Source organism: Oncorhynchus nerka, linkage group LG18, assembly GCF_034236695.1.
Source record: "Oncorhynchus nerka isolate Pitt River linkage group LG18, Oner_Uvic_2.0, whole genome shotgun sequence".
NCBI classification, from domain to species: Eukaryota; Metazoa; Chordata; class Actinopteri; order Salmoniformes; family Salmonidae; genus Oncorhynchus; species Oncorhynchus nerka.
The window spans coordinates 46159018-46180221 of NC_088413.1; the positions used below are offsets into that span (position 1 = coordinate 46159018).

The window sequence follows — 21204 nt, forward strand, 5'->3', positions numbered from 1 at the left end:
TGCTTTTGGGTCTTACTGTGTAGCTAACTGACAATGAATGGGTGACATAAACCTAAATAGAAACGGATAATTGTGCACGACTTCAGTATTACTTACTAAAACATTTGTTAGGATTATTTTGCTCTTACTGTAGTAGTGTAGGCCACTCCCGACCGGTCATGTTGTACAGCATCCGAGTGGTGCAATGGTCTAAGACACCATATAGCAGTGGAAGCTGTGTTGCTACAGATGCTAGTGCAATACCCATGCTGTCCTCGACTGGGACACCTATGAGATGACTGTAGATTTTTATTTTTTCTCCCTCTAAAAACATAAATAAATAATTATAAATAACAAACAGGCTTTATTTACAAATTAGTAACAGTCTCAGCCCATTTTCAAAAATGGCCTTTTTCTCGCTGAATTTACGTTATTTGAAAACAAAATAATTTCCAAAATATTGCACTAATAATGGCGCTGACTAGGGAAACGTTCCCGCTGTTCTGTTCTTAGTACAAACTAAAACAATTTTACTAATAATGGCATCTTTACGCTTTCATTAACAAAATCATTTTAAAATGAAATAAGAACCATGGAATCAGTTAAGAACACATTCTTATTTACAAGGACATCCTACCCCTTCCTCCCCGTTGGGGAATTGAACTCCGGTCTCCTGTGTACCTGCATTCTCTAGTACAGTCATTATTGAAGGTACTTGAGGTCACGGAGAAAGTCTGGACATGGCTTGCTCTCCCTTATGTAAGGAATTAGGCACTTTCCCATGTTTACTACAGTATGCATCGTTGGCTATCTTTACTTGTCAGACTGCAAAGTAGCCTAATAACCTCATAGTCCGCCCAAACCCGTATGCGGGAGCGTAACTACAGCCTCAAGCTCATTACCATAACGCAACGTTAGCGATTTCTAAAAATCGCAAATGAAATGAAATAAATATGCCTGCTCTCAAGCTTATCCTTTTCTTAACCTCTTAAGTCGACCCTCTACTTTTTTGAACATTCTGTTAAAAATCGCGCAACATTTCAGCGCCCTGCTACTCATGCCAGGAATATAGTATATGCATTTGCTTAGTCTGTGTGGATAGAAAACACTCAGACGTTTAAAAAACTGGTTAAATCACTGCTGTGGCTTTACCAGAACGGCATTTACATCGAAAAGCACAGGAAAAACTGATCACTGAAAATGGGAAAATATATCCATGCGCTACTTGAACCCATTGATAAACGTGAACCACAATTAATTGACTGAGGTTGCAGTACCTACAGCTTCCACACGCTGTCTAGAGTCTTGTCATTTCCCTTCGAGTTTTTTCTTGGTCAAACACATACAGGACACCGTATCTCCTCCGGTCTAGGACCGGATATTTTCGTTGAGTTTCTAGCCGGACATTTTTCCAGACGGACAGCTAATGATCTTTACATCGCCTCCTGATGAATTTTATCGCTTATTAACGTTTACTAATACCTAAAGTTGCATTACAAACGTATTTCGAAGTGTTTTGTGAAAGTTTATCGTCGACTTTTTGAATTTTAAAAAATGACGTTACGTTTTGAAACTATGTTTTTTTTCGTTTATCACACAGTCTACATATAACGATATCTAGGCTTTATATGGACCGATTTAATCGAAATAAAGACCCAAATAGTGTTTATGGGACATCTAGGAGTGCCAACAAAGAAGATGGTGAAAGGTAATGAATGTTTTCTATTTTATTGTGCGGTTTGTGTAACGCCGAAATGCTAATTATTTTGTTTACGTCCCCTGTGGGTCTTTTGGGGTGTTGCATGCTATCAGATAATAGCTTCTCATGCTTTCGCCGAAAAGCATTTTAAAAATCTGACTTCTTGCCTGGATTCACAACGAGTGTAGCTTTAATTCGATACCCTGCATGTGTATTTTAATTAACTTTTGAGTTTTAACTAATACTATTAGCATTTAGCGTAGCGCATTTGCATTTCCAGAGCTCTAGTTGGGACGCAAGTGTCCCGAGTAGAAGCAACAGGTTAACAATCCTGTCGTCTCAGATTTTCAAAATATGCTTTAGAACCAGAGAAAATCAATAATTTGTGTAAGAGTGGTGATAGCTAGCTTAGCATTTAGCGTTAGCATTTAGCACGCAACATATTCACAAAAACCAGCCAAGGAACAAATAAAATAATTTACCTTTGAAGAACTTCAGATGTTTCAATGAGGAGACTCTCAGTTACATAGCAGATGTCCAGTTTTTCCTGAAAGATTATTGTGTAGGACACATCGTTCCCTTTTGTTACTATGCATTTGGCTACCGAAACTAACCGAAAATTCAGTCACCTACACGTCAAACTTTTTTCCGAATTAACTCCATAATATCGACTGAAACATGGAAAACGTTGTTTGAATCAATGCTGAAGGTGGTTTGGCATATATCTCTCCATTGAAAGCACCGTCCTTGAAGCCTGCTTTGTTGTCTGATTCGAATGGAAAAAAACTGGGAGCTGACTTTTGCGCACCAAATGCCACGCAGACACCAAGCGGGACACTTGGCAATTGTAGTCTCTTATGGTCAATCTTCCAATGATATGCCTACAAATACGTCACAATGCTGCAGAGACCCTGGTGGAAACAAGATAAAGTGTCCGTTTATTCCTGTCGCATTCACAGCCATATAAGGCGATCATGGAAAACGTAGCCTCAAAAATCCTGTTCATTTCCTGGTCGGTCATACATCTTGGTTTTGCCCGAAGCATTTGTTCTAAGGGACTCACAGTGAAAATCTTTGCAGTTCTGGAAACGTAAGAGTCTCTTCTTTCCCAAACTATCAATTCCAAGCATATTCGAGCATCTTTTCGTGACAAAATATTGCGCTTAAAACGGGCACGTCTTTTTATCCAAAAATGAAATACTGCCCCTAGAGTACTAACAGGATAAACAAATGCAGGTGGCTTATATTTTCAAAATACTTGAAATATTTTATTTACAAATGTAAAAGCATATACTGTACAGTACTGTATTTCTTCATCAGCATCTTTCTGCTTTAGTTAATAAAATAATGATAAAAATACTCTTTCAAAATGCAGATGTTGATTTAGTTATGGATCCATAACGAATTACTATGGGAATAAATATCACTGAATTACAGAAATACTGGAACAAAGTTGTCTAATTAAGGTAAACAAACTGTTGCTTACTGGAAAATACTCTTTCAAACACACATGGTCACTTTGTACAACATCATTATGGCTATTAGTAGGGTTATATTTTGGCATTTATTCAAATTACAATCGCTCACTGTTGTTGTTTTTTTACAAAATCATCTCCAAAATATCATTATATATAGCCTTCCCGCTGTGGACATCTACTTCAGCACCGTTTCACACTGCTCTGTATCAAGCATGGTGAAACTAAAATGTTCAATTATATTCCGTGATATTCTTAAGATATATGTGTTGACTGAATATAAGAAGTGATGTCTGCTAAATTATCAAGTTAATCCGGATTCTAATAAGAAATCATGCTATGCCCTTAGACGAACCATTAAACAGACATAGCGTCAATACAGGATTAAGATTGAATCCTACTACACCGGCTCTGATTCACATCAGATGTGGCAGGGCTTGAAAACTATTACGGACTTAAAAGGGAAACCCAGACGCAAGCTGCCCAGTGTCGTGAGCCTAAAAGACGAGCAAAATAACTTTTATGCTCTCTTCGAGGCAAGCAACACTGAAGCTTGCACAAGAGCACCAGCTTTTCTGGATGACTGTATGATAACGCTCTCGGTAGCCGATGTAAGCAAGACCTTTAAACAGGTCAACATTCACAAAACCGCACTGCCAGATGTATTGCCAGGACATGTACTCAAAGCATGCGCGGACCAACAGGCAAGTGTCTTCACTGACATTTTCAACCTCTCTCTGACCGAGTCTGTAATATCTACATGTTTCAAGAAAACCACCCTGTGCCCAAGGAAGTGAAGGTAACCTAAATAAATGATTACCGCCCCGAAGCACTCACGTCGGTAGCCATGAAGTCCTTTGAAAGACTGGTCATGGCTCACATCAACAGCACACTCCCGGAAACCCTAGACCCACTCCAATTCGCATACCACCCCAACAGATCCACAAAAGACCCAATCTCAATCACACTCCACACTGCCCTTTCCCACCTGAAAAAAAGGAACACCTATGTGAGAATGCGGTTTATAGAGTACAGCTCAGCATTCAACACCATAGTACCCACAAAGCTCATCACTAAGCTCAGGAACCTGGGACTTAACACTTCCCTCTGCAACTGGATCCTGGACTTCCTGGCGGGTTGTACCCAGGTGGTAAGGGTTGGCAACAACACGTATGCCACGCTGATCCTCAACACTGGGGCCCCTCAGGGGTGTGTACTTAGTCCTCTACTGTACTCCCTGTTCACCCACAACTGAATGGCCAAACACTACTCCAACCCATCATTACGTTTGCTGACAAAACAACAGTGGTAGGCCTGATCACAATGACAACGATGAGACAGACTATAGGGAGGAGGTCAGAGAACTGGCAGTGTGGTGCCAGGGCAACAAGCTCTCCCTCAATGTGAGCAAGACAAAGGAGCTGATCGTGGACTACAGGAAAAGGAGGCCGAACAGGCCCCCATCCACATTGACAGGGCTGTAGTGGAAAAGGTTGAGAGCTTCAGGTTCCCCTGTGTGTCCACATCACTAAGGAATGGTCATGGTCCAAACACACCAAGACAGTCGTGAAGAGGGCACGACAAAACCTTTTCCCCCTCAGGAGACCGAAAAGATTTGGCATGGATCCCCAGATCCTCATTAATATCTACAGCTGCACCATCAAGAGCATCCTGACCGGTTTCATGACTGCCTAGTATGGCAACTGCTCAGCATATGACCGTAATGCGCTACAGAGGGTAGTGGGTACGACCCAGTGCATCACTGGGGCCAAGCTTCCTGCCATCCAGGACCTATATAATAGGCGGTGTCAGTGGAAAGCCCATAGAATTGTCAGAGACTCCAGTCACCCAAGTCATAGACTGTTTTCTCTGCTACAGCAGAGAAAACAGTTATTTTCCACCATAATTTACAGATAAATTCATAAAAAATCCTACAATGTGATTTTCTGGATTTTATTTCCTCATTTTGTCTGTCATAGTTGAAGTGTACCTATGATGAAAATTACAGGCCTCTTGCATCTTTTTAAGTGGGAGAACTTGCACAATTGGTGGCTGACTAAATACTTTTTTGCCCCACTGTATGTATGTTCTAATGAATAGCTTTGTGTCTCTATGTACTTGCAAGGTCACAAAGATATGTTTTACAGACTGTTCATGGCACCACACTTCAAGGGGTCAAAGGGAAGGTCTATATCCATAAGGTTGGGTGTCCTTCATGTGTGACATACTGTATCATGACTCCAGATGTGGTACAATCCTGTACACTACTGCCACCTTCATATAGCATGTTGAACTTGCAGCACCTGACTCACTGCATATAGCCCACATATAGTGGCTTAAATTTCACGATTCACATACAACCTTTACCACAGATCTTCCTTTACAACCTCAAACCCTGTAGTCTCTCAAATAAGTGCCATATGAAATGTACAAATACCAGCTTGATGATGTTTCATTTCCAGTTGTGGAACACTTAACAAGACAGAAATCATTCTGCTATCCTGTATTGAGTTAGAGAGTATATAATACATAGATTTAATATCAGACAGTGCTTTGAATATGTGTTCAGCACCACTGCGTTTGTTCATTTAGCAGCTGCCTCTGTACTTAAAGGGGCAATAACGAATTCAAACAACAACAAGTTATAATATCATTGATTTAAAAGTTTTAAAAATGAACCTACCAATTCCAGATTGTCCCTTTAAAGCTTTTATTCTGTGGGCTACATAGTCTCATTATAAGACAGATTATACCAACACCACCCAAATAAACCACCATGAAGGACATATTGTCAGTGAGGGCCTGATATGGCCCATCACTTCATGATTTAGTAACCAACAGCCAGATTTAAATATAATTTTAATTATGGAAGTGGTCGGAGAAAGAGAGCAGATGTGGTGTTTGGCAGTTGAACTTAGAGCCACAAAGCTCCTGATAATATCACATAGAGGCAGTGGACACAAAATACTAATGATGATATTGACAGGTTAAAGACCTGTGTGTATTTGTGTGCCTGTGTGCATGCATGAGTGTGTGTTATCTACATATTTGTGACTCACCACCTGGATTCGGTCTTGTGTAGAAACATTTGAAATTGTGTTTTTTACAAAGGATAAAAGTAGAGACTCAGAGCTACAAAATGGTATATCATACATTGCATTTGAGGAACAATGGGAAAGTATTCTGCTTTGAAAGTTGATCAACTTGTAAACTCACTTTTGAATGTTTTTAAAGAGCTTTTCTTTGTCTACATCCATTCAGCATCGTTCACACCCTCTTAAGCTTTAGCTCCACCCATCTCATTTTGCTCTCGGAGCGAACACTTGACTTTCTGGCCAATGATTTGTTTACCTCTGGATAACATGAAACACTTTTTTTGCAGACACCAGCCATATTCAACGGGTGTTGTACACACGTTGTGTAACGTTAGCTAATGAACTAGCCAGGTAACATTAGCTAGTTAAACAACAATGAAGAAAGTGCCAACACTGCCTAACATTAGGCTCGAACTAGAAAAGCAAACAGCTCGGGGAAACTAATAATAACGTCCGCTAGGGAGCCAGCCAGCTAACGTTAGCTGGCTAGCTAACAGTACACTTTAGCTTAAGACATATAGCTAGCTAGCTAGCTAGCTAGGTAAACAATGAACCTAGCTAGATAAACAACGTTTAAGATCACACACATCGCATAACATTAGATAACGAGCCAGCCAGCTAATGTTAGCTAGTTAAACAACAATGAGCATACTTCCAAAGTTGTGGCAAACTGGCTTAAGGACAACAAAGTCAAGGTATTGGAGTGGCCATCACAAAGCCCTGACCCCAATCTTATAGAAAATGTGTTGGCAGAACTGAAAAAGCGTGTGGGAGCAAGGAGGCCTACAGACCTGACTCAGTTACACCAGCTCTGTCAGGAGGAATGAGCCAAAATTCACCCAATTTATTTATTGTGGGAAGCTTGTGGAAGGCTTCCCGAAACGTTTGACCCAAGTTAATCAATTTAAAGGCAATGCTACCAAATACAAATTGAGTTTATGTAAACATCTGACCCACTGGGAATGTTATGAAATAAATAAAAGCTGAAATAAATCATTCTCTCAACTATTATTCTGACATTTCACATTCTTAAAAAAAGGTGGTGATCGTAACTGACCTAAAACAGGGAATTTTTACTTGGATTAAATGTCAGGAATTGTGAAAAACTGAGTTTAAATGTATTTGGCTAAGGTGTTTGGAAACTTCCGATTTCAACTGTATTTAAAACCAGACACAAAGTATCTTTGCCATATATGAATAAGATAAACTTTTAATTATATTTGCTGACATCCTACGGTCCAATTTTGGCACCAGTAGAGTACCTACCTATATAAACCACGCCTCTCCGCAAACATGCCTTCTCCGATGTTGGTTACAAGTGCAAATTTAAATTAGGTAAGATAGGTAATTAGGTAAGATAATATCATTTTACCATTGGTGTATTCAAATTTGAGTTAAGGTGATGTCACATTGTCACTCTGATAATTAATCCAACATGGTGGAGTAACTTCATGATCAAACTTAATCAATTTAGAAGCAACAGTAATTTTTTGTACTTTGGTCATCATACTTTCATCTGGTTTCTTTCAAACATCACCCAATTGAATGAAAATCATGATTTTACCCCTGGAACAGCTTTGGGGTCCCTGAAGAGGGAATTGAAACCCACTGACTGATTTAGTCAACCAACCATTCTCAATTGGCCCAAGGCCATACGTGAGTATTTCATAAACCAGCATCACTCCATAGCCCTTCATAATAAATCAAAATCTGGCCTAACACAACACATTACATAAACTGGAATGACACTCATTTAGGGTTTTACAAAAAGACCAATGTGAAAACCACAACATAAAATATTTTAAAACAATCATCCTCCCCTTCATTTGAATTATCACTAAAAGAGCAACGACGCAATTTGTTAACTGTAAAGAACAATTGAAGAGCTCAAAGGGTTATTTGAGTCATTATGGTTCCACATAGAACCATCACCATTCCCAAAGAACTCTTGAGGAACACACATTTTTTAGTGTGTAGTGTAGGACAGCTAGTCATCTTGAAATGGTGGGAGCGACAGAGTGAGAAACGCTTAGGTGTGCGCCAGGGTGTGAGGAAGAGAGTGCGCGCGTGTGTGTGTGTGTGTGTGTGTGTGTGTGAGTGAGTGAGTGAGAGAGAGAGAGAGAGAGAGAGAGAGAGCAGTTGGGAAAGATCGCTATCAGCTGAAATCATTACAGTTAACGTCTCCCATGGGTTTCAAGGGGAAAAGGCAATTCTTGCATTAGCAATAAACAATCCAATGTTAGTCGTTTATGGCTAGGAAATCGGGCTGCTTTCTTGAGAACTGCGCGCAGTCGATTCTTTTGGGTGTACATGAAGGGGTGGGAGACAAAAGTCCCATCTCTCCGCCGAATGTAATCCTTTAATCTTTTGAAGGCAGCGCTGAACTTGGTGGCGCCTCTGAACCAGCCCGGGAGGCGAAGGACTGCTGCTGTGGCATCGCCAGCGGAGTACAGGAGTAGCGGAGCATACCGGGGATAAACTGAATCGTTGCCCGGACCAGCATGCCCCCCTACAACAACCACCCGCCTCCGGGAATTCTCGGGCAGAGCCGCTAGGACCCTGGAGTACACCAGTCAAGATGTGGAAGCCTGAAAGCCCGACAGAGTGAAAGCCTGCGCTGGGTGTCATTTACGTGGGAAACGGACCAGGGATAGTTCACCATGCCCCATGGATATACAATAAAACGACGTTCAGCATTCCTGAAAAAGGTGAAGACCATCTTACTGCCTAAAACCAGTTTTATCGCTGACATCTGGATGTGCGTTATTAAATACCTACAGCGCTGTCCACTATAGCCTAATAACACTACGGTGGTAAATATACATATATTTTAAAACTTTAGCTAAAATAGGATAAATTTGATTTCACGCATATGGTTTATGTTTTACGCACAATATAGCCTATGGTTTTGTATTTTATTTCGACATGTAAAACAAGCCTATATGAAACACTGACTACATATTATTTTTAAATGTACTTTATATGTATTTTCCACTTGATTACTTCAAGTGAGCCGTTTCAGACAAATCTATTGGCATTGTGAGTGTCGTTTTTCCCTTTTTGCGCAGCGTTTGAAATTCACCTGCGGTTCGTGACATATTGGTAATGATAAGGAACTTTTACCTACGCTGCTATTGGCAGCTGTAACTGACATTTATTTAAATTGCTGGCTATATTGACACATCGGCTCAGGATTCTATTTAAAGATGTTGCCAGTCCAGTGCTTCACCTGGATTAGGGACAGAGTTAGGTATTCACTATCCAGTTCAGAAGCTGATGATCCGTGTTACACAAAAACAAATGGTTATATATAGTGCCAAATAAGGGTTATTTGGCTTGTAACAATAGTGGAACCCTTTTTGATGCTATATAGAACCGTTTCTTGAAGGTTCTATAAAGAACCATGCTCATACGGTTCTAAATGGAACCTTTATGGTGCTATGAACCCTTTTCTACGGTTTTTATAAAGAACTATAAAAAAAGGTTCCATAGAGCACAAAAAAAGGTTCCACTATGGTTTCAACCCTTTTTAATGGTTCTTTATAGTATTTGTATTTTGCATTTATTATTGATCCCCATTAGCTGCTAACAAATCAACAGCTACTCTTCCTGAGGTCCAGCAACATAAGACAGTTACATACAGTTTCAAATACTACATGACATTACATTATATAACACCTTACCCAACACATACAGTGTATTCCCTCAGGCCACCATTCCACCACCACATATTTACAATACAACATACATGTCCACATGTGTAGAGTGCGTGTCTTATCATGTGTAAATGTGTCTGTGGAATAGAGTTCTATGTAGCTATGGCTCTATGTAGTACTGTGTGCCTCCCATTGTCTATAGTACCTTTACTGAGAATTGTTTTTTATAGAACCATTCTCAATCTCTAAGGTTCTACAGAGAACCTTATGAAGAACCATACAGGGTTCTTTTTTCTGGTTAGCCAGAAAGAAGATTATTTTTAAAAACCATTTAGTCCATAGCTCATTAGTGACACAAGGCCATATCTGAGGGTTACCTGAAACACCATTACCAGCTATAATCATTTTAGACATATAATAGCAAAACACAACAGATTAGATAAACTGGAATGACACTCTCACTCAAGGTTGCACAAAAAAAGCTGTGGGCAAACCACACCCCAAAATATTTGAATGAGCTGCCACCCCGACATTTTAATTACCACCAAAAGATGAAAGAACCCTTTTCTGTATAGCAAACATCCATTAAAGGGCTCAAAGGGTTCTTTGGGTCAGTATGGTTACACATCGAACCATCATCCTTCCCAAAGAACCCTTGAGGAACACTAGTTGTCAGCCAGGCTTCGTTTCCTCCTGTCCTGGCAGGGTAAAAAGTAGAGGTTTACACTACATTATCAGATAATGTCTTGGACATTTTCAATGACATTTGAGGAAATGACAGCCAGCCAGGTGTAACTTCATTACTTGTCCCCATCTCTCTTCTCTACCTTTATAATTCATGTGGTCATATCTGGAGCTCTGTCCCAGAGTTGTCATGCCCATAGGAGGCACAGGGACACATGCCCCCTCAGATTAGCCCAGTGTATTCTCCCTGTAACACTACTAGCCACCTAGCAATTATATGAAGTTGGCTTTAGCTAGCCCAAATAGGTTCCCGATCTCCAAACCTCATAACTAGCTACCAAGAGGCAATTTCAGGCTATCAATCAAGTTAGAGTAGCTAGCTTCCCTAACTAGTTTAGCTGGCATGCATGCTGGCAAGGTTGGAAGACTTAAGAAAAGCACGCAATAACTAAATGTACTGAATAAGACTCACATTCCTTTCAACCTTTAACCCAGACTTTAGCAGAGATGCAGAGAAACATATTTAGTTTCTTTTAAAAAAGAACCCCCAGTCATGAGGATACAGACAGCTAAAGAGGTATGCTTAGATATGCAGAAAAATATGTATATTTTTTTGTTTACATAGAATTAAGCATAATGATTATGGCTATAGATTGCAGTAAAAAGCAGGTTCAGGTGTTTGAAAAATGCTAAATTCTTCAACTTCAGTGGGGGGGGGGGTAGCCCCCCTCCAGACTACCCTCCCAGCCATCCTCAAGTACTATTTTTCCCCTCAGAGTTTTTGGGTTGCATGACGCCCCTGCTCAGCCCCTTCAGCTTTAAATATTGATACTGCTTGAGGTTGCATAGGGTAGATATCGTCAGTTATGGGAGGTGGATTGCAAGTACATTTTTTTACTGCTTGAATACAACTGAATTAGTCCACTCATGTTTAAATGTGAATCATTGTCTTACATGGGTCATTCTTGAATTGCAGTGGCATTTGCAACCATACACAACACATTAAAATGAATAATAGTTATGCAACAAACATTGTTTTGTTTATATTGAACTGTTTATTATTGATAAAACATAATGCAAGTCCTTTACTACAAGACTGTATACTTATTCATCGCTTAAAGTACTTAGGGCAAGCAAACAGGCTTGTCCTAGTAGTGATGTGTGGAGTTGTAGAGTTGTTTTGGGGATTTAGAGATATCTATTATTTAGAATGTTAGAAAGTGAACAAAAGTATTTCATATTTTGTACAGATCAATAGAACAAAAAAGGCATATTAAATAAATAAAAAATGAGCAGTATAATGTGTGTCCCTCAGTTCTATGTCATTGGTGTTAGCGCCTTGAAAATCACTCATTACAAAGATATACAGGGACCTTGAGTCTTCTCTCTAGTGGCAAATTGTTATCGGAGGAAGGGTCTATTTAAAAAAAAAAAAATATTAGTTAATCACACCTTTTTAGTATGTCATCCATTTGAGGATTCCATTGATCATTTGGTGTGTCTAAATCCAAAGTGTCACTTAGTTTTACTAAATTTAAATGAAGGGCAATAAACATTGTCAGAAAGATTATTAATCATATCACTTTAGCAAAAGATGTTTAAAGTATTGATAACCTTAGGATTTAGCATTTGTGACCTCCATTTCAGAAAATCCTAATTTACCTAAAATATCTTGTTGGTGTCACCATCATTGATGTTATTACTCTTACCAGTGGCACAATGTTATCATTGTGGTAAAAATTATTAAACATCATTAAGCTACCATATTAGTTGGTTTAGAATAGGATGTATCCAAATATTTTCCCCCCCAAATGCCACTGTATTTCAAGAATGACCCACATGCTCTTTTGTATCTGGTATGATGTCAACTCTCCATTTTATGTTTTAGAGCATGATCGTCATCAATGGCATATATAGGCAAATCAACTTCACTGGAGCATTGCTGCCCATGCTTTAGCTTCAGTTGCAAGATTCTGTTCCCCCTCTAACTAAAAAAACTGAATCACAACATTTCGAATTGTAATAGAACTGACGTGTTTATGTGTATGTGTGTATGCATGTATGTGTGTTTTGAGAGAGAGACATTATGAAATGTAATTCTTCATGTGTATCTCTCTCTCTCTCTCTCTCTCTCTCTCTCTCTCTCTCTCTCTCTCTCTCTCTCTCTCTCTCTCTCTCTCTCTCTCTCTCTCTCTCTCTCATTACTATTGGAGGACTGTGCAGTGCTTCTTGTGAGTGCAGTGGAGCAAATCTCTGCCCATCACCGTGGCATTTGACAGATTAAACACCTCAATGCCCAGAGCCAGTGATCTCTTTAGCATCACTCACTTACTTCACCACTATTCAAAATACATTTGGGAGCTTTTCTTTATTCCTGACTCAATTTACTTTACTTCTTTATTTATTGATCTATTTATTCATTTATGTATGCATCTGTTTTTCTATTTATTTCTCTCTCTCACTCTGATTATTTCATTCAGCATTTCTTGCCAGCTTCAGCACATGCAGCAAAAAAATTGTTCTATACGTTTTAAAAAGTTGAAAATGTACAGGTAATTGCCAAAATAAAGAAAACAATTGAGTAAATTAGGGATACAAAGTCTATTGAAAGCATGTGCTTCCACGCAGGTGTGGTTTCTGAGTTAATGAAGTAATTAAGATCCCATCATGCTTAGGGTCATGTATAAAAATGCCCAGTTGCCGATTCTTTTGGCTACCATGGCTAGAAGAAGAGATCTCAGTGAGTTTAAATGAGGGGTCTCAAACGTGCATTGCGAGTTTCAAATGTGTGTGTACGTGTGTGCACGCACGCGCAGCCCTTTCTCGAGGCAGGAGCTCAAAATAATAAAAGGGCATTCCCCCTGATTCAATTTTGTTTTTTTTACTTTCATAATTCATATCTTGAGTTTGGTAACATAACAATTATCTCTGTAGTGAACATTTTACACAGGCCTATTTCTTTCTGCAACAAAACACATTCACTCATAATCACAAATTGTAATCAGGCTACACTGAACAGTAATATAATTGCAACATATAAAGTGTTGGTCCCATGTTTCATGAGCTGAAATAAAAGATCCCAGAAATGTTCCATACGCAAAAAAAAGCTTATTTCTCTCAAATTTTGTGCACAAATTTGATTACATCCATGCTAGTGAGCTTTTCTCCTTTGCCAAGATAATCCATCCACCTGACAGGTGTGGCATATGAATAAGATGATTAAACAGCATTATCATTACACAGGTGCACCTTGTGCTGGGGTCAATAAAAGGTCACTCTAAAATGTGCAGTTTTGTCACACAACACAATGCCACAGATGTCTCAAGTTTGGAGGGAAAATGCAAGTGGGATGCCAACTGCAGGAATGTCCACCAGATCTGTTGCCAGAGAATTGAATGTTAATTTCTCTACCATAAGCCGCCTCTTGCTTCATTTTAGAGAATTTGGCAGTATGTCCAATCAGCCTCACAACAGCAGACCACATGTAACCACACCAGCCCAGGACCTCCACATCTGGCTTCTTCACCAGCGGGATCATCTTAGACCAGCCATCCGGACAGCTGATGAAACTGGGTTTGCACAATCAAATAATTTCTGCCAGAAACAGTCTCAGGGAAGCTCATCTGCATGCTCGTTGTCCACACCAGGGTCTTGACCTGACTGAGGTTCGGCGTTGTAACCGACTTCAGTGGGCAAAGGCTCACCTTCAATGGCCACTGGCATGCTGATGAAGTCTGCTCTTCACGGATGAATCCCGGTTTCAACTGTACCGGGCAGATGGCAGAAAGCTTTAATTGGGTCGTGTGGGCGAGCGGTTTGCTGATGTCAATAGAGTGTCCCATGGTTATGGTATGGGCAGGCATAAGCTTTGGACATTGAACACAATTGCATTTTATCGATGGAAATTTGAATGCACAGAGATACCATCACCTCATGTTTAAGCATGATAAGGCACAGCCCCATGACTCAAAGATCTGTACACAATTCCTGGAAGCTGATAATGTCCCAGTTCTTCCATTGACTGCATACTCACCAGACATGTCACCCATTAAGCCTGTTTGGGATGCTCTGGGTCAACGTGTACGACAGTGTGCTCCAGTTCCCACCATCTCTAGCAACTTCACACAGCCATTTAAGAGGAGTGGGACAACATTCCACAAGCCACAATCAACAGCCTGATTAACTCTATGCGAAGGAGATGTATCGCGCTGCATGAGGCAAATGGTGGTCACACCAGATACTGAGAATTTTTTAGGCCCCTACTTTTTTTTAAGGTATCTGTGACCAACATATGCATATCTGTATTCCCAGTCATGTGAAATCCATTGATTTGGTTCTAATTTATTTATTTCAATTGACTGATTCCCTTATATCAACTGTAAATCTTTGAAATTGTTGCATGTTGCATTTATATTTTTGTTCAGTGTAGTTACAGTGCCTCCTATAGGAGAAGAGGGTGGGCAATCAGCTGATCATTGATGTTGATGATTGATGTAAATCTTCTCTTTAGCTAGCTCTATTTCTTTTAATGATTGTTACGTCTGTATGTCTTTCTGCCTCTCTCTGCTCCACGTATCAACCAACCAGATCGAATATTGATGATGTAGGCTACATCAAGTGTTATCAAGTGTTAATCAAATGGTATGCTGCTGTGGCAGTAATGTTGATACTTAAACTGGGTAGTTAGCTACACATACTCAACCTGTGACCGCATGTCTCAAACCTTGCATGTTTGGATACCGAGCGCACAATCTCTGTACAGGGCATACTGGGAAAAAGGGGCAACCGGGACTGGGTGTGGGGTGGCAAGCTTTATGACGACTTGTGGGCAGTGAGTTGATTATACCACCAGCAAAGGGGCATGTGTTCTGCACAGGTAGAGCCTATCTGAGCGTATTTGTGTCTCAGTCACCAGATCTCAACCCAATTTAACTCTTATGGGAGACTCTGGAGCAGTGCCTGGAGACAGCGTTTTCCACCATCATCAACAAACACCAAATTATTGAATTTGGAAAGAATGGTGTCCCTTCACTCCAATGGAGTTCCAAACACTTGTAGAATATATGCCAAGGCACATTGAAGCTGTTCTGGTGGCCCAACGCCCTAAGACACTTTATGCTGGTATTTTCTTTATTTTGGCAGTTGGGGAGTAACGGATTACAAAAAACCAGTAACTGTATTCCGTTCCGTTTACAGCCAAAATATTGTAATCAGATTACAGATACTTTTGAAAATTATTACCTTTAAATTCAGAATGTATGTTTGCGAAGGACAAATGGTTGAGATTTCTCAGTTTTTTTCAATGACATTCAAATCAGCATTGAAAAAATTTGCAAGTTTATGTTTGTTCCACCTGAGCGAGTCTGACCACAAGTCAGAGACCACTATGATGACACACCAAATGTGTTCAATGGATCATGAGAAAAGAAAGGAATAGGCTACAGTCCATGCTATGTCTTCCAATGGTGCGACTGCTGTCGGCATCCAAAGAGTATCCAACTTGAATAAACACTTGGGGGTAAGGATGACAGGAGTGGTGTAGTCTACGGCGATACGGATATGACTTATTATTGATATCTACATAGCGCATTGATGTGAATCACACTGCTGCTCTCTCATTTAGCGATTTGAGCCTTTTAGATTGTGGTTGTTGTGGATGGCTGCTCACACATCTTTCTGTGTATTTGAACCCAATAATGGTTGAATTGAAGAAGTTGAAGCTGCTTATCAATCATAGTTTTTGAAACCAGTGGACAGCCAGTAAAAATGCACTCTTGCAACAGCTGCATAGTGCAGATCAAAACCTATGGAATAAAATGGGTATTTTATTGCTCAATCTAATTCATGCTGATAAACAAAATAATTCATAGGCCTAATTGACACATGCTCAAACTCGCACACTTTTTTATAGAATTAAAAAGGGGCAATCTGCAGTTGCTACATCAATTTTTTGACTTATAAAATTGTATATATTTATATATAACCCTTGAATGAATGTGTCCAAACTTTTGATTGGTATAGTACATACAGTACCAGTCAAATGTTTTGACACACCTACTCATTCAAGGGGTTGTCTTTATTTTTACTTTATACTATTTTATATATTGTAGAATAAAAGTTGATAAGTTGATGACAGCTTTGCACACTCTTGGCATTCTATCAACCAGCTTCATGAGATAGTTTCCTGGAATGCATTTCAATTAACAGGTGTGCCTTCTTTAAAGTTAATTTGCATAATTGATTTCCTTCTTAATGTGTTTGAGCCAATCAGTGTGTTGTGACAAGGTAGGGATGGTATACAGAAGATAGCCCTATTTGGTAAAGGACCAAGTCCATATTATGGCAAGAACAGCTGAAATAAGCTGAGAGAGAAATGAGTGTACCTTATCACTTTAAGACATGAATGTCAGTCAATCATTTCTAGAACTTTGAAAGTTTCTTCAAGTGCAGTCGCAAAAACTATGAAGCGCTGTGATGAAACTGGCTCTCATGAGGACCGCCACAGGAAAGGACGACCCAGAGTTACCTATGCTGCAGAGGATAATTTTATTATATTTTACCGTCCTTGTAAATTGCAGCCAAAATAAATTATTCACGGAGTTCAAGTAACAGACACATCTCAAAATCAACTGTTCAGAGGAGACTGCGTGAATCAGGCCTTCATGGTCGAATTTCTGCAAAGAAACCACTACTAAAAGACATCAATAAGAAGAAGAGACATACTTGGGCCAGGAAACGCGAGCAATGGACATTAGACCTGTGGAAAGCTGTCTTTGGTCTGATGAGTCCAAATTTGAGATTTTTCGATCCAAATACTGTGTCTTTGTGAGACACAGAGTAGATGAACAGATGATCTCCACATGTGTGGTTCCCACTGTGAAGCATAGAGGCAGAGGTGTGATGGTTTGAGCGTGCTTTTCTGGTGACACTGTCAGTTATTTATTTAGAATTCAAGGAACACGTAACCAGCATGGCTACCACAGCAATCTGCAGCGATACGCCATCCCATCTGGTTTGGGCTTAGTCGTACAATCATTTATTTTTCAACAGGACAATGACTCAACACACCTCCAGGGTGTGTAAGGGCTATTTGACCAAGGAGAGTGATGGACTGCTGCATCAGATGACTTGGCCTCCACACTCACTCAACCCAATTGAGATTGTTTGGGATGTTTTGCTTTGGACTGCAGAGTGAACATGTGCTCAGCATATGTGGGAACTCCTTCAAGCCTGTTTGAAAAGTATTCCAGATGAAGCTTGTTAAGAAAATGCCAAGCGTGTGCAAAGCTTTCATCAAGGCAAAGGCTGGCTATTTGGAGTATCTCAAATACAGTGGGACAAAAAAGTATTTAGTCAGCCACCAATTGTCCAAGTTCTCCCACTTAAAAAGATGAGAGAGGCCTGTAATTTTCATCATAGGTACACTTGAACTATGACAGACAAAATGAGAAAAAAACAACAGAAAATCACATTGTAGAATTTATGAATTTATTTGCAAATTATGGTGGAAAATAAGTATTTGGTCACCTACAAAAGTTTATCTCAATACTTTGTTATATACCCTTTGTTGGCAATGACAGAAGTCAAATGTTTGGGCCAATGTTTTTTGGCCCATTTCTCCATGCAGATCTCCTCTAGAGCAGTGATGTTTTGGGGCTGTTGCTGGGCAACACAGACTTTCAACTCCCTCCAAAGACTTTCTATGGGGTTGAGATCTGGAGACTGGCTAGGCCACTCCAGGACCTTGAAATGCTTCTTACGAAGCCACTCCTTCGTTGCCCGGCGGTGTGTTTGGGATCATTGTCATACTGAAAGACCCAGCCACGTTTCATCTTCAATGCCCTTGCTGATGGAAGGAGGTTTTCACTCAAAATCTCACGATACATGGCCCCATTCATTCTTTCCTTTACACGGATCAGTCGTCCTGGTCCCTTTCCAGAAAAACAGCCCCAAAGCATGATGTTTCCACCCCCATGCTTCGCAGTAGGTATGGTGTTCTTTGGATGCAACTCAGCATTATTTGTCCTCTAAACACGACATGTTGAGTTTTTACCAAAAAGTTATATTTTGGTTTCATCTGACCATATGACATTCTCCCAATCTTCTTCTGGATCATCCAAATACTCTCTAGCAAACTTCAGACGGGCCTGGACATGTACTGGCTTAAGCAGGGGGACACGTCTGGCACCGCAGGATTTGAGTCCCTGGCGGCAGGCTTTGTTACTTTGGTCCCAGCTCTTTGCAGGTCATTCACTAGGTCCCCCCGTGTGGTTCTGGGATTTTTGCTCACCGTTCTTGTGATCATTTTGACCCCACGGGGTGAGATCTTGCGTGGAGCCCCAGATCAAGGGAGATTATCAGTGGTCTTGTATGTCTTCCATTTCCTAATAATTGCTCCCACAGTTGATTTCTTCAAACCAAGCTGCTTACCTATTGCAGATTCAGTCTTCGCAGCCTGGTGCAGGTCTACAATTTTTTTCTGCTTTCCTTTGACAGCTCTTTGATCTTGGCGGTAGTGGAGTTTGGAGTGTGACTGTTTGAGGTTGTGGACAGGTGTCTTTTATACTGATAACAAGTTCAAACAGGTGCCATTAATACAGGTAATGAGTGGAGGACAGAGGGGCCTCTTTAACAAGAAGTTACAGGTCTGTGAGAGCTAGAAATCTTGCTTGTTGGTAGGTGACCAATTACTTATTTTCCACCATAATTTGCAAATAAATTCATTGAAAATCCTACAATGTGATTTTCTGGATTTTTTTCTCATTTTGTCTGTCATAGTTGAAGTGTACCTATGATGAAAATTACAGGCCTCTCTCCTCTTTTTAAGTGGGAGAACTTGCACAATTGGTGGCTGACTAAATAGTTTTTTGCCCCACTGCATATACAAAACAAATGTTTAACACTTTTTTGGTTCTACCTTATGTGTTATTTCGTAGTTTTGATGTCTTCACTATTATTCTACAATGTAGAAAATAGTAGAAATAAAGAAAAACCCTTGAATGAGTAGGTGTGACCCAACATTTTTTACTAGTACTGTACATACAGTTGAAGTCGGAAGTTTACAAACACTTAGGTTGGAGTCATTAAAACTGGTTTTTCAACTACTCCAAAAATTTCTTGTTAACAAACTATAGTTTGGGCAAGTTAGTTAGGACATCTACTTTGTGAATGACACAAGTCATTTTCCAACAACTGTTTACAGACAGGTTATTTCACTTATAATTCACTGTATCACAATTCCAGTGGGTCAGAAGTTTACATACACTAAGTTGACTCTGCCTTTAAACAGCTTGGAAAATTCCAGAAAATGATGTCATGGCTTTAGAAGATTTCTGATAGGCTAATTGACATCATTTGATAGGAGACAGAACGCGTCTTCTTCCTGAGCGGTATGACGGCTGCGTGGTCCCAGGGTGTTTATACTTGCGTACTATTGTTTGTACAGATGAACATGGTACCTTCAGGCATTTGTAAATTGCACCCAAGGATGAACCAGACTTGTGGAGATCTACAATTTTGTTTCTGAGGTCTTGGCTGGTTTCTTTTGATTTTCCCTTGATGTCAAGCAACGAGGTACTGAGTTTGAAGGTAGATCTTGAAATACATCCACAGGTACACCTCAAATGATGTCAATTAGCCTATCAGAATCTTCTAAAGCCATGACATAATTTTCTGGAATTTTTACTGATAAAAAATGTGGACAGGTAACTAGTAACTGTAATGGATTACATTTAGAAAGTAACCTAGCCAACCCTGTTTATACTGAATGTTATTAGATCTTCAACCAAAACCTAATATTAGATAAAGGGAACCTGAGTTTACAAATAACCCCCCAAAAAGTATACTTATTTATTTAATTAACACCCTGTGTGAAAAATGTATTGCCCCCTTACACTCAATAATGTATTGTACCACCTAGCTCCAATGACTACAACCATTGTTTAAAGCTTTATTTGACTAGGCAAGACAATTAAGATCAAATTCTTACTTACAATGACAGCCTACCAGGGAAAAGTGGATTAACTGCCTTGTTCAGAGGCAGAACGACAGATTTTTACCATATCGGCTCAGGGATTTGATCCAGCAACCTTTTGGTTACTGGCCCAATGCTCTAAACTCTAGGCTACCTGCCACCCCAAATGCTCGCTGTAGTTATTTATTCTCTCACATCGCTGTGGAAGAATTTTGATTTCATTTCCAGTCCTGCCACAAAATCTCAATTGGGATTAGGTCTGGACTTTGACTAGGCCATGCCAAATCATAAAATGTGTTGCTTTTTAACCATTTTCATGTAGACTTGATTATTTGTTTTGGGGCGACAGGTAGCCTAGTGGTTTGAGCATTGTAACCGAAAGGTTGCAAGATCAAATCCCAAAGCTTACAAAGTTAAAAATATATATTAATTAATTAATAATTATAACACATTTTTTTAAATAACAATCTGTCGTTCTGCCCCTGAACAAGGCAGTTAACCCATTGTTCCTAGGCCGTCATTGAACATAAGCATTTGTTCTTAACTGACTTGCCTAGTTAAATAAAGATACAAAATAAAATGTTTTTGGGATCATTGTCTTGCTGCATGACCCAACTGTGCTTCAAGCTTCACCTCACAGATG

At 39.8% G+C, this 21204-nt stretch overlaps 1 protein-coding gene across 2 annotated transcripts in view; it reads left to right on the plus strand.

Annotated features, from left to right (window-relative positions):
• The window catches only part of si:dkey-87k14.1 (leucine-rich repeat transmembrane protein FLRT2), a 56940-nt gene that overhangs the window by 30144 nt on the left and 5592 nt on the right, over nucleotides 1–21204 (plus strand). The window contains exon 1 of one of the 2 annotated variants that reach the window (XM_029687691.2): nucleotides 8282–8956. The exons of the other annotated variant lie outside the window; for it this stretch is intronic. The gene's annotated coding sequence lies outside the window, so the exon portion shown is untranslated. Of the gene's footprint in view, nucleotides 1–8281; nucleotides 8957–21204 lie in introns of those variants that run through there. 2 annotated transcript variants of the gene reach the window in all.